The sequence below is a fragment of the Saccopteryx leptura genome, chromosome 1 (assembly GCF_036850995.1).
Source record: "Saccopteryx leptura isolate mSacLep1 chromosome 1, mSacLep1_pri_phased_curated, whole genome shotgun sequence".
NCBI classification, from domain to species: Eukaryota; Metazoa; Chordata; class Mammalia; order Chiroptera; family Emballonuridae; genus Saccopteryx; species Saccopteryx leptura.
Window position 1 is genome coordinate 281,999,865 of NC_089503.1, and position 14,571 is coordinate 282,014,435.

The 14,571-nt window shown below is 35.2% G+C and overlaps 1 protein-coding gene across 1 annotated transcript in view; it reads right to left on the reverse strand.

Annotated features, from left to right (window-relative positions):
* Positions 1-14,571, reverse strand: part of PIK3C2G (phosphatidylinositol-4-phosphate 3-kinase catalytic subunit type 2 gamma) — a 326,837-nt gene that overhangs the window by 228,570 nt on the left and 83,696 nt on the right.

Below are 14,571 nucleotides of genomic sequence, written 5' to 3' on the forward strand. Positions count from 1 at the left end.
TATGTTTTATGTACCAGTGTTTTTGAGTTATGGGGGTATATTCCCAGTAGAGGGATTGCTGGGTCATATGGTAGTTCTATTTTTAATTTTTTCAGGAATTACCATACTTTCTTTCATAATGGTTGTACTACTTTACATTCCCACCAACAGTGGATGAGAGTTCCTTTTTCTCCACAGCCTCTCCAACACTTATTACCTGTCTTGTTTATAACAGCTAATCTAACAGGTGTGAGGTGGTATCTCATTGTAATTTTCATTTGCATTTCTCTAATAACCAATGAAGATGAGCATCTTTTCATATATCTGTTCACCATTTGTATTTCTTCCTGGGAGAAGTGTCTGTTCATGTACTCTTCCCATATTTTTATTGGATTGTTTGCTTGTTTGTTGTTGAGTTTTATGAGTTCTTTGTATATTTTGAATATTAGGCACTTATCTGTGCTGTTGTTTAAAAATATCATCTCCCATTTAGTTGGCTATCTGTTTGTTTTGTTGTCAGTTTCTTTTGCTGTGCAAAAGCTTCTTAGTCTGATGTAGTTCCATTCATTTATCTTTGCCTTCACTTCCCTTGCCTTTGGAGTCAAATTCATAAAGTGCTCTTTCTGACCAAGGTCCATGAGTTTAATACTTATGTAATTTATTGTTTCAGGTCTTATATTTAGGTCTTTGATCCATTTTGAATTAATTTTAGTACAAGGGGACAAACTGTAGTCAAGTTTTATTCTTTTGCATGTGGTTTTCGAGTTTTCCCAGCAGCATTTGTTGAAGAGGCTTTCTTTTCTCCATTGTGTGTTGTTGGCCCCTTTATCAAAAATTATTTGACCATAGACATGTGGTTTTATTTCTGGACTTTCTATTCTGTTCCATTGGTCTGAGTGTCTATCTTTCTGCCAATACTATGCTGTTTTGATTATCGTGGCTCTATAATATAATTTGAAGTCAGGTAGTGTAATGCCCCGAGCTTTGTTTTTTTTCCTTAGGATTGCTCTGGCTATTCGGGGTTTTTTATAGTTCCATATAAACCTGATGTTTTTTTGTTCCATTTCTTTAAAAAATAACATTGAAATTTTGATGAGAATTGCATTAAATTTGTATATTGCTTTGGGTAATATAGTCATTTTGACTATATTTATTCTTTCTACCCAAGAACAAGGAATATTTTCCATTTCATTATATCTTTTTTGATTTTTCTTAACGATGCTTTGTAGTTTTCATTATAGAGGTCCTTTACATTTTTTGTTATATTTATTCTTAGGTATTTTATTTTTTTGTTGGAAATGGGGAGGCAGTCAGACAGACTCTCGCATGCGCCTGACCGGGATCCACCTGGCACGCCCACCAGGGGGTGATGCTCTGCCCATCCGGGACATCACTCTGCTGCGACCAGAGCCACTCTAGAGCCTAGGGCAGAGGCCAAGGAGCCATCCCCAGCACCCGGGACATCTTTTGCTCCAATGGAGCCTTGGCTGCGGGAGGGGAAGAGAGAGACAGAGAGGAATGAGAAGGGGAGGGGTGGAGAAGCAGATGAGTGCTTCTCCTATGTGCCCTGGCAGGAATCAAACCTGGGACTTCCGCACGCCAGGCCGACACTCCACCACCGAGCCAACCGGCCAGGGCCATTGAGCTTGTTTTCTGATGTTTCCTTGTTGGCATATAGAAAGGCAATGGACTTTTGCATATTAATTTTGTATCCTGTGACTTTACTGTATTGGTTTAATGTTTCTAGTAGTCTTTTTGTGAAGTCTTTGGGGTTTTCAATGTACAGGATCATATCATCTGCAAAAAGTGAAACCTTTACTTCTTCTTTCCCAATATGAATGCCTTTTATTTCTTTCTCTTGCCTGATTGATCTGGCTAGAACTTCCAGCACTATGTTGAATAAGAATGGAGAGAGTGGACAACCTTGTCTTGTTCCTGATTTTAGAAAAAAAGTCCTCAGTTTTATACCATTTAATATGATGTTAGCTGATTGTTTATCATAGATGGCCTTTATTATGTTGATATTTTCCTTCTATACCCATTTTGTTAAGTGTTCTAAACATAAAAATGATGTATTTTAACGAATGCTTTTTCTGCATCTATTGATAAGATCATATGGTTTTTGTTCTTTGTTTTGTTGATATGGTATATTACATTAACTGTTTTTTGTATGTTGAACCATCCTTGTGATTCTGGGATGAATCCCACTTGATCATGATGAATTATTTTTTTAATGTGTTGTTGTATTCGATTTGCTAGTATTTTGTTTTGTATTTTAGCATCTGTATTTATTAGAGATATTCGTCTGTAGTTTTCTTTTTTTGTGTTGTCCTTTCCTGGTTTCAGTATGAGGGTTATGTTGGGCTCATAAAATGTGTTTGGCAGTATTGTTTCTTCTTCAATTTTTTGGAAGACTTTGAGTAGAATAGGAACCAAGTTTTCTCTGAATGTTTGATAGAATTCACTAGTATAGCCATCACTAGTATAGCCATCTCTTATTTTGGGGGAGGTTTTTAATAGTTGTTTCTATTTTCTCCCTGCTTATGGGTCTGTTTAGGCTTTCTGCTTCTTCATGACTCAGTCTAGGAAGATTGTATTGTTCTAGGAATTTATCTTTTTCTTCAATATTGTTAAATTTGGTGACATATAGTTTTTCATAGTATTCTACAATATTTCTTTGTATATCTATGATATCTGTGGTGATTTCTCCTCTTTCATTTTGTATTTTGTTTATATGAGTCCATTTTTTTTTCCTAGGTGAGTCTTGCCAAGAGTTTGTCAATTTTGTTGATCTTTTTAAAGAACCAGCTCCTTGTTTTATTAATTTTTTCTATAGTTTTTCTGTTTTCTATTTTGTTTATTTCTGCTCTAATTTTTATTATTTCCTTTCTTCTGCTGGTTTTGGGTTGTCTTTGTTCTTCTTTTTCTAGTTCCTTAAGATGTGAAGTTAAATGGTTTATTTGGGCTCTCTCTTGTTTGTTCATATAGGCCTGTAGTGATACAAACTTTCCTCTTATTACTGCTTTTGCTGCACCGCAGAGATTCTGATATGTTGTATTATTATTTTCATTTGTTTGTATGTAACTTTTGATCTCTGTTTTTATTTCTTCTTTGACCCACTCATTTTTTTAAAAGTATGTTGTTTAGTTTTTACATTTTTGTGGGTTTGTTTATCTCTTTTTAGCAGTTGAATTCTAGTTTCAAGGCTTTATGATAAGAGAATATGCTTGGTATAATCTCAATTTTCTGAATTTATTGATATTATTTTTGTTGCCCAACATATGGTCAATTTGAGAATGTTCCATGTACACTGGAGAAAAATGTATACTTTGGCACTTTGGGATGTAATGTCCTGTAGATGTCTATCACATCCTATTGTTCTAGTGTTTCGTTTAAGGCTGATATTTCTTTATTGATTTTCTGTTTGGATGAACTATCTAGAGCTGTCAGTGGTGTATTGAGGTCTCTATGTATGATTGTATTTTTTGTTGGTTTTTGTTCTTAGGTCAGTCAGTAGCTGTCTGATATATTTTGGTGCTCCTTGGTTTGGTGCATATATATTAAGAAATGCTATTTCTTCTTGATTCAATGTCCCCTTTATCATTATGATATGACCATTTTTGTCTCTGGTTACCTTTGCTATCTTGTACTCAGGATTGTTAGATATGACTATTGCTATGCCAGCTTTTTTTAGGATGTTATTTGCTTGGAGTATTGTTTTTTAATCTCTAGTTACCTGTCTTCTATGTCACTAATTATCTCCTCTTTCTGGCCTGTTCTATTGGCTAAGCTTGTTACCTCATTTATCAGTTCATGAATTGAGTTTTTTATCTTTTTTTGATTCATTTTCATAGTTTCAATTTCCTTGGTGAAGTATTCTTTCTGTTTATTGAATTGTTTTTGGAGCTCCCTAAATTGCCTTTCTGTGCTTGTTTGTATATTCTTGAGTATTTTTAGGACTTCAATTTTAAATTCCCTGTCATTTAACTCCAAGGTTTCTAAGCTATTGAAATTTTTTCTATAGATTTTTCCTCATCTCTCTGAGCTACATCACTGTTTTTGTATACATGATATTTAATTTCTTTTTCTTTAATGGCATTTGAGAGTAATATTATTAAGAACACTAATAAAAGTTGCTAAAAATTTTTTTTGAGAAAATAAAGTGAAAAACTGAAAATTCTATTGTGGTATGTGGAACAAAAATACATAGAATGGAAGGCCTGGGTTGGGGGGGAGTGACAAAGAAGCAAAATTGAGGCAAGATCCCACAAAATGGCACAAGGAAAAAATTTGGATCAAGAATAAAATAATTTGTTTGTAAATGATGGTCGAATGAGAGAAATAGTGTAAGAGAAAAGAAAAAAAGAGAAAAAGAAAAAAGGAAATAAAAATATAGTGAAAAATGAAAATTCTATTGTATTAAGTGCACAAAAACTATATGATAAAGAACTAGAGTTGGGGGAAATGCTAAAGTGATAAAAAGTGAAATAAAAAGCACACAAAATGCCACAAAGAAAATATTTGTATCCAGAATAAAATAATTTGTTTCTGGATGAGATTTGAATGAGAGAAAAGGTGAAAGAGAAAAGAAGAAACAAAAAAGGAGAGAGAAAAAAAATTGAGTTAAGTTTTTTGGAATGTAATACTCATAGAAAAAAACCGGAAATATAATACCTATGAGTAATAATGTTCAAAATGAAAAGAATAAAATAGAAAAAGGATAAAATGACCAAGCTGGAAGGAAAAAAAAGATAAAAATTACATAAAAAGAAGAAAAATGTTGTAAAGACTGTGGATTTTTTCAGGTTTTGAGAAGTTATCTTCTTCCTTTTTCTTTCTTCTGTCTCTTTTTGGCCAGTGGTGCTGTACCCCAGGTTCTGCCCCTATGGCACTCTTAGGCAGAGATTTGCTGTTGTGTCGTTATGGTGATGACATAAACTTGGCCTCAGTCCCATTGGTAGCCGGGGCTTGTTAGTGTTTGCAGGCTCCAACAATGGGAGAGTCCATTTTCCTGGAGCCTTTCCCCAAATCTCTCCTTTGTGAACCAGCAGCCTGGGACCAAGCTGTGAAGTTGCCCAAGTCACTGCCTGATGAGCAAGAGACTTTAAGAGCTGTCAAATCCCCCCTCTATCCCCAGTCAATGCAGGGTTCTGGGTAAGGCTTTGCCTGCCAGAGCCGCCAGCATAATCAGGCAGGGCTGGGACCCTATTGCCTTTCAGGTGTCTTTCTATGAGCCTCCAGACATGTCTAGTATGCCTCAATACTCCGCAGGTCTGCTCTCCAGGGGCTGTCTGCCAGCTGCCTGTGTGCCCTTCCCTCCACCACTTCCGCAGTTCTCTTCCCCAGGAGGGTGCTTTGTTAGTCTGTATGGCTGGCAGAGGTGCCACGCCCAGACAGGTCTGGGTGTAAGGAAGCTGGCTTTCGTGCACTTCCATGCACTGTTGTTTGGGAAGCCAGGATTATTCAGAAACTCTGGTCACAGCCTACACAGAGAGTCACTACTGACAGTCTCTGACTCAGCCCCTCCATCCGGGAATGCAGGCACCCACGGCCAAAATGCCAGGTGTATCCACTCGCACGCTGCCCGCACTCACTGACTGGGATATCGGGGGGAGTAAGCAAGGCAACTGCTTGCTCACCTCTACTGGGGTCTGCCACTGGCATTAGCTCTGCATGGGCTGAGCCACAAGCACATGCTCTCCTCAGTTTGAACATCTCTGCCCTAGCCCAGCTTTTCCCGCACTCCCAACCCTTGCTTCTTCTCAGTTCCAAGTGAAAGCAAGCCTTGCTCAGGTCAGCGAGGAAAGCAGAATACTTTGTTCTCCGTCTTATTTCCTTCAGAGTGGATTATATATTCAGCCACCTTTTCTCCAAATCATACCTTTGTTTGATGTATGTGTATTTCAGATGCTCTGAGATTGTTTTTCTGTCTCTAGTTGTTGAATTTGTTGAAGTTTCAGGGAGAGGGATTGGGAACACTCCTCACGGCACTATTTCTCTCAGTCTTTTTTCTTGGAAATCCATTTTCTCTCTTCTCTACTCAGAAAATCTCTATGACTATTTCAAATCAGTATTCAGTTGTTTTTGTGAAGTTTTCTTTATGTTCTTTAAAAGAATTTGCCTTTTCTTTGGGCACATGTAGCATTTCATACTTTGATTATAGTATAAGATATTAATATAGTAATATCTAGCTTTAGTCTTCCCTCTAAATTTTATGTTTTTTGAGACAGTTATTATGACTTATCCTTCTCTTTGCTTCATTGCATACCAATTTCTATGTACACATATTTTTTCTCAATAAATGGAAGCAATTCATGATGACTAATCAATTAATTTAGTCAAATATGGAAGTTATAACTGTTTTCCTTTTCCATTCCCCATTCTGCCTATTTATAATGTTAGTAAAAAATGACACTGTATAAACTACTCTTCACAATAAAGAATATGGTGGTTTGGAAAAACATTTTTGTGAAACATATCTTTAAGGAAATTGATTTTGAAGCTAAGTACTGCCTATTAAGAATTACTCTTCTTCCTGCAAAACAATAATTTTGCATCCTGTGGGATTTAACATCAAGTTCTGGTACCTTGTCAAATTTTTATTTAAGCTTCTGATGTAATCCTTTGATGCCAATTTAGAGTTACTATTTTTAAAGGAATACTTTCCTTGAACTGCCTTTTAATTCCTTGGGTAATTTCTGCTTGTTATTAGCAGCTGAACAGTTGTACCTGTGCATCAGGGTTCAAGAAAATAGCAGCTATCTGCCAAGAACCAAAGACCTTAGTCCTGAGTCTCTGATATTTTGACAGCACTGCCATCTCTAATGGAGGTATCACTACTGGGTGAATGTATTGCTGGCATTCAGTAGTGGAAGTATTACCACCCTATAGCTCCTATTAGGTAGATTAAATCTCAACATGTGTCTTGCCAAAAATAAACTAAAAGGACGTGCTATATCTTCAGAGAGGATTAAGTAATCAGCAATATTAAAACTTTTCCAAGCTAAAAATGGAGCACATAAGTTCTCAAGAGGTTAAACCACTGAAAAAAATCAGACTATTCAAAGGAGAAAAAATATAGATCTCTGAAGAACTCACTATGACATCTCACTTAACAAGCACATACTGTTTGTTCTCAGGAAAGTTAGCTTTTGGTTTTAGAAAATTTTAAAGGTTCATTTCTGGAAACAGCTTGTTCTCAAGTTTTTCATAGTTCAGTTAAACTGAGAGTGGGAGTCACAAGATGAATAAAATGGAAATACTCCAATCTTTAGAATAAACTACTTTGTTGCATAATAGGAAACTGTTCAATGTGCAAATAAATCAGGTTTCTACTAAGTTGATTGAATGACAATAAATGGCACTCTACTTTGAAACCAGTTCTTATAACCTCTAAAATTTAATTATCCAGAAAAAAAGAATTATACTATGAAGTAGAAAGATCTAAGTATGATAAGATAGTTAAGTACTGTTATTTACTACAATAAAAGTGTTTTAAGATTGTGTTATTTATATTTTTAATATGTAAATAGCATGGAGTATTTAAGTAGGAAGGCTGTAAGCATAGAGGGTATGATGTAAGAACTGGCCCTGGCCAGAAAGCTCAGTTGGTTAGAGATTTGTCCCAAAGCACAGAAGTTGCCAATCTGATCCCCATTCAAGGCACATACCTGTCTCTCTTCCTCTCTCTTCTCTCTCTCTCGCTAAATTCAATACAATAAACATTTAAAAAAGATTGCAAGATATGATTCTCTGGATTTAATTTTAACTCCTAGACTTACTAGTGTCACATTGGACAACTTAACTCCTGTAAAGCCTCACTTTCAAAAAAATTAAATTGGAGGCCCTGGCCAGTTTGCTCAGTGGTAGAGCGTCGGCCTGGCATGCGGGAGTCCCGGGTTCAATTCCCGGCCAGGGCACACAGGAAAAGCACCCATCTGCTTCTCCACCCCTACCCCTCTCCTTCCTCTCTGTCTCTCTTCCCCTCCTGCAGCCAAGGCTCCATTGGAGCAAAGATGGCCCGGGCACTGAGGATGGCTCTGTGGCCTCTGCCTCAGGAGCTAGAATGGCTCTGATTGCGGCAGAGCGACGTCCCAAGATGGGCAGAGCATCGCCCCCTGGTGGGCATGCCGAGTGGATCCCGGTCAGGCGCATGCAGGAGTCTGTCTGACTGCCTCCCTGTTTCCAGCTTCAGAAAAGTACAAAAAAAAAAAATTAAATTGGAATAACAGTATTTTTTCCATGGGGTTACTGTGGATATTAAAATGAAGTAGTACTAAGGGGCATTAAGTAAAAATTCCATTTTTACATTTAAAACAGTAAGTGAATCAAATCGAATTTGAAAATCAGTTTAGATAAAGAAGGCTCACTATAAGCAGAATTATGCTTTGCTATTAGGAACCAGAGATTATTGAAGTCTACCCAGAGATTCTTTTTATTTTATAAGCAAGAAAACTGAAAGATCAGGAACAAGACAGAGATGTTTACTTTTACCATTCTTATTCAAAATAGTACTGGAAGTCCTAGCCATACCAATTAAACAAGAAAAAAATAGGCATCCAAATTAGAAATTAAAAAGTAAAATTTTAATTGTTTGCAGATAACATGATACTGTGTACAGAGAACCTTAAAGTTCTAAAAGTCATTAACCCTCATAAATGAACTCAGTAAAGTATCAGGATTCAAAATAAATATTCAGAAATTAGTTGCATTTTTATATACAAATAATGAACTATTAAAAAACAGTCTTGATGCTGGATAGGTAGTTCAGTGGTTAGACAATCGTCCTGATATGCCAGGGTTGCAGGTTTGCTCCCTGGTAAGAAATATACAAGATTTAATTAATAAATGCATAAATAAGTGGAACAACAAATCAATGTTTTTCTAACTATCTCAGATTAATAAAAAATAAAAAAAGAAAACAATCCCATTTACAATTTCTTGAAGGAAAAATAGTTAGAATATATATTTTTAAATTATTTGAGAGCAGTGCAGGCAAAGAGACAGACTCCTGCAGGCACCTTAACCAGGATTTACCTGTCAAGCCACCTATGGGGTGATACTCTGCCCATGTGGGGCATTGTTCTATTACTTGGCAACTGAGCTATTTTTAGCACCTGAGGCAGAGGTCACTGGAGGCATTCTCAGCCTGCAGGCCAACTTGCTTGAGCCAATCAAGCCATGGCTGTGGGTGCGAGGGGTGGAGAAGCAGACAGTCACTTCTCTTGTGTGCCCTATTTGGAATCAAATCTGGGGCATCCAAATGCCAGGCTGACTCTCTATCACTGAGCCAACTGGAATAAATTTAACCACGAATGTAAAGGATCTGTGCTTGGAAATTTTTAAGACATCAAAGAAAGAAACTGAAGAAACAAATAAGTGAAAACATATATCATGTTCATGGATTTAATAATTTAGCATCATTAAAATGTCCATATTACCAAAGCAACCTATTGTTTCAACACAATTCTTATCTAGGTATCAATGCATATTTTACAGAATTAGAACAAGTATTCCAAAAATATATATGGCACCACAAAACATCCTAAATAGTCATAGCAATGTTGAGAAAGAAGAACAAAGTTGGAACAATTACACTACCTGATATCAAACTATACTATAAGGCCATAGTTATCAAAATAATGTGGTAACGGCAAAAAACAGATCAATGGAAAAGAATAGAATGCTCAGAAATAAACCCATGCCTTTAGAGTCAGTTAATATTTGACAAAAGAAACAAGGGCATACAATTGGGTAAAGATGGTCTATTCAAATAAATGGTATTGGAAAAACTGGACAGATACATGCAAACAAATACTAGAGCACTTCCTTACACCATATACAACAATAAATCAAAATGAATTAAAGACTTAACTGTTAGGCTCAAAATCATAAAAGTCCTAGAAGAAAACATAAGTAGTGAAATATTGGGCATTTTTCATAGCAATATTTTCTGATATATCTCCTTGGGCAAGGGAAAGAAAAGAAAAAGTAAACAAATAGGACTACATCAAGCTAAGTAGTTTTTGCATGGCAAGGAAACCATAAACAAAATGAAAAGCCAACCCACTGAATTTGAGAACATATTCAGCAATAATATACATCTGATTAAGGGTTAATTCCCAAAATTTACAAAGAACAACCAACTCAACACCAAAAAACCAAGCAATTAAATTAAAAAATAAGCAAAAGACATAAATAGACACTTCTCCAAAGAGGGCATACAGATGACTAACAGACATATGAAAAGATGGTCAATGTCACTAATCATCAGAGAAATGCAAATTAAAACCATAATGAGATATCAGCTCACACCTGTCAGAATGGCGCTCATCAATAAATCCAAGAAACAACAAGTGTTTGTGAGGATGCACTGTTGGTGGAAATGCAGATTCATGCAGCTACTGTGGAAAGCATATGGAGTACCTTACAGAATTAAAAATGGAATATACTTATGACCCAGTGATTCTATTTCTGGGAATTTATTTGAAGAAACACAAAACATTAATTCAAAAGAATTTGTGCACCCCTATGTTCATTGCAGCATTATTTACAATAGACAAGATTTGGAAGCAGCTCGTGTCCATCAGTAGATGAGTGAATAAAAAGGCTGTTGTACACTTACACAATGGCATGTATTTGGGCATAAAAAAGAAGTAAGTCTTACCCTTTGTGACAACATAGATGGACCTGCAGAACATTATGCTAGTGAAATAAGCCAGTCTGAGAAAGAAAAGTACCATATAATTTCACTCATATGTGGAAACTAATGAAGAAAATGAAGTAACAAGCAAAATAGAGACAGATTCATAGATAGAGAGCAGGCTGACAGCTGTCAAGGGGTATTTTGGAAAGCTTAGTGGGAGAGTGGAAAGATTGAAGTAAAAAGGATAGGAAGAAAAAAGAAACTTGGACACAAACAGTGTGTTGGTTGTCAGGGGAATGGGAGAGGGTGGTGAATAGTGGAGGAGTGTGAAGGGGGATAAAGGGTGATGGAAAGAGGCTTGACTTGGGGTGGTGAACACACCATACTGAGAATGTGTTGTGGAGTTATACATCTAACACCTATTTCATTTAGTCAACAAGTGTCACCCCAATAAATTCAATAAAAAGAAAATAAAGAAAACTGAGCATTATTACAGTCTTTATTCTGATAGAGACTTTTTAAAAAGAAATATTCATGAACTTTAATAAATATTAGTTGACACATTTAAGTCTTTAAAATATACCAAGGTACATCTTAATAAAATAATATTAAGTGGCAAAAAATAACCTGCTGATGCTTCATTTACTTTAAAAAGTTGTCCCATAAGAGAATTGTGCTTTATGGATATAACGATTCATTGTTTTCATCTTTATAATTACCATTTTAAAATTTTTAATAGCTTTAATAGGTTATGCAGAAAAAAGAAACACCCATTCACTGCTGGTGGGAATATAAATTGGTACAATCACATGAAAGACATGTATGGTGGTTCCTCAAAATATTATAAATAGAACTTCCATATGATCCAGCAATCCCTTTACTGGGTATCTGCCCTAAAAACTCAAAATCATTGGTACACAAAGACACAAGCACTCTCATGTTTATTGCAGCATTATTCACTGTGGCCAAGACATGGAAACAACCAAAGTGTCCTTGATAGAAGACTGGATAAAGAAAATTACAATGGAATACTACTTAGCCATAAGAAACAATAATATATTGCCATTCATGACATAGATGGACCTTGAGAATATTATGCTAAGTGAAATAAGTAAATCAGAAAAAGCTAAGAACTATATGATTTCACAAATAAGTGAGATATAAAAATGATAGGCACACAATGAAATCAACAGATCAAATGCTATAGAGATGTTTACCTGAAACCTATGCATTCTTATTGACCAATGTCACCCCATTAAATTTAATTTCTAAATAAATAATAAAAAATAAAACTGATACATTTAAAAAATATATATATATATGATTTGCAAATAAAAACAAAAATTTTAATAGTCTTTTTTAAGGTATAATTTAAATACCACAAAGTGTACAATTCAAAGGCTGTTAGCATTTCTTCAGGATTGTGCAACCATAACCACAAAAAGAAACCTTATATCCATCAACAACCATTCCTCATTTCTCCCCAAGCTCCCTTAACCCTAAGTGACCACTAATTTTTCTATTTCTATAAATTTATCTGTTCAGGACATCTCTTACAAATGGAATCATACAACATGTGGTCTTTTGTAACTTGCTTCTTTCACTTAGTGTGATGTTTTCAAAGTTTATTTGTGCTGAAACATATATTAATATCCATTCCTTCTATCATCAAATAATATTTCATTGTGTGAAATACCACATTTCATTTATCCATTCATTAACTGATGGCCATTTGAGTTGTTTCTACTTCTTGGCTATTATGAGTAATGCTGCTCTGTACATTCATGTACAAGCTTTTGAATGAAAATATTTTTCATTTATCTTGGGTATATACCTAACTGTGGAATTGTTGGGTCATTATGACAATGAAATGTTTAATATTTAAGGAACTGACAAATTGCTTTCATTTTACATTTCCACCAGCAATATATGAGATTTTCCATTTCTCCACATTGTCACTAACATTTATGTCTTTTTGACTATAGCCATTTTATTGAGTGTGATGTAATTATCTCACTGCAGTTTTCATTTGCATTTCCTTAGTGATTAATGATGTTGAATGTCTTTTAATGGATTTATTGGACATTTGTACATTTTCTTTAGAGAAATATATATTCATATCCTTTGACCATTTAAAAATTAAGCCTGATCAGGCGGTGGCACAGTAAATAGAATGTTAACCTGGGATGCTGAGGACCCAGGTTCGAAACCCTGAAGTCACTGACTTGAGCACAGGCTCATCCAGCTTGAGCACAGGCTCACCAGTTTGAGCATAAGCTCTTAGACATGACCCCAGAGTTTACTGGCTTGAACCAAAGGTCATTGGCTTGAGCCCAAGGGTACTGGCTTGAACAAGGCTTTATTGGCTCTGCTGGAGCCCCCTGGTCAAGGCACGTATGAGAAAGCAATCAATGACAACTAAGATGCTGCAACTATGACTTGATGCTTCTCATTTCTCTCCCTTCCTGTCTGCCTATCCCTGTCTCTCTCCCTCTCTCTTGCAGGAAAAAACAAAATAAAAATTGAGTTGTCATTTTGTAGTTGAATTGTAAGAGTATTTATATATTATGAATATAATTTCATTATCAGATATATAATTTGCTTATGGTACGTTTTCTCTTATTCTATGAATTGTTACCTTCACATTTTGAACCAACTTTCTATTAGCTAATCAGTTCAGGAATAATGAAATAATAATTGTGCTAATATTCTAAGTCTTACTTGAATAAAACACTAGAATTTAGTAAAATATTTTGCTGATTTTGACTAGTCTTACATATCTAAATCAAGAAAAGAGTTTAGGAGTAAAGTAGAGAACCTGTCTTTTCCAGAGAGCCTTACAGTATAAACATGAACTGTGAATAACCCCGATGACATCAATCAATTGTTCATTTATTTTCTTAACCATATTATTCTCTTATTAACTCATTCAACTGTACAAGGTAATGTGAGTCATAGAGATAACAAATGATTTCTTCAAATAATAATATTTGAATATTAAAATAAGGCACAAATAATCATAAGGTATTTTAGAAAGTGATTGATTCAACAGTGAGTAATTACTATGTCCCAGGTATTATTTAAGCCCTTGGGAAACAGAAACATAAAGATGATCTATTTTGCCTTTGGTAGTTCTCAGTTTAATGGGAGTAAAATTACATTTCACATGTTGCATGTAAACACAATGCAATAAAATGTAATTTATAAAGTAATAGAGCACTGTACTATGCAGAAGTGGTCAATTCTAGGATCCACAGAGAAGTCTTCTAATAAAGGTAAAAGCTCCAAGCTTAACTAACAAAAAAGTTCTTTCTCCCTCCCTCACCCTATGTATGTATGTATATATGCATGTATGTATGTATGTATGTATGTATGTATGTATGTATGTATATCTACTTACATGTCTATCAATCATCCATTTGTCATTTATCAAGGAAGAGTGGGCTTCTGGGCACACATTCATTAATGGAAGAAACCATAAAATTAAAAAAATCTTCAATGTGAGAGGTGCTAAAAAATGTAGGATTCTAAAAAAATTTGTAAATTTTGAGCTTTGAAGATGAAGAGGAATCTAGTAACTCATAAGTAATAGGGAAAAAACCTTTTGCACCCCAGAAGTTTTATAAATGACACTAATTTTAAAATAAATCAGTTTTAGTCTTTTGTGTCACTCTCTCCCACCTCTGTCCTTCCTTCAGAGACAATTCAGAATAGAACTGGATTCCACAAGTCTTCTCTGAGACTGCAGACTTTCTTCATGGCATTAGTGAGCTGATGTTATTAAGACAGATTTAAAAATATCTCTTCTTGGCTTTGAATATAAAATAGAAACCAAGAAAGAGCTGCTTCTCTAAACCAGAGCCTGATATCCCACATGATTTTCCTTAGCTAGAAAAAGACACCATACCCTACCTTCATGACTTTTTCCTTATTTTCCTGAGGATGCA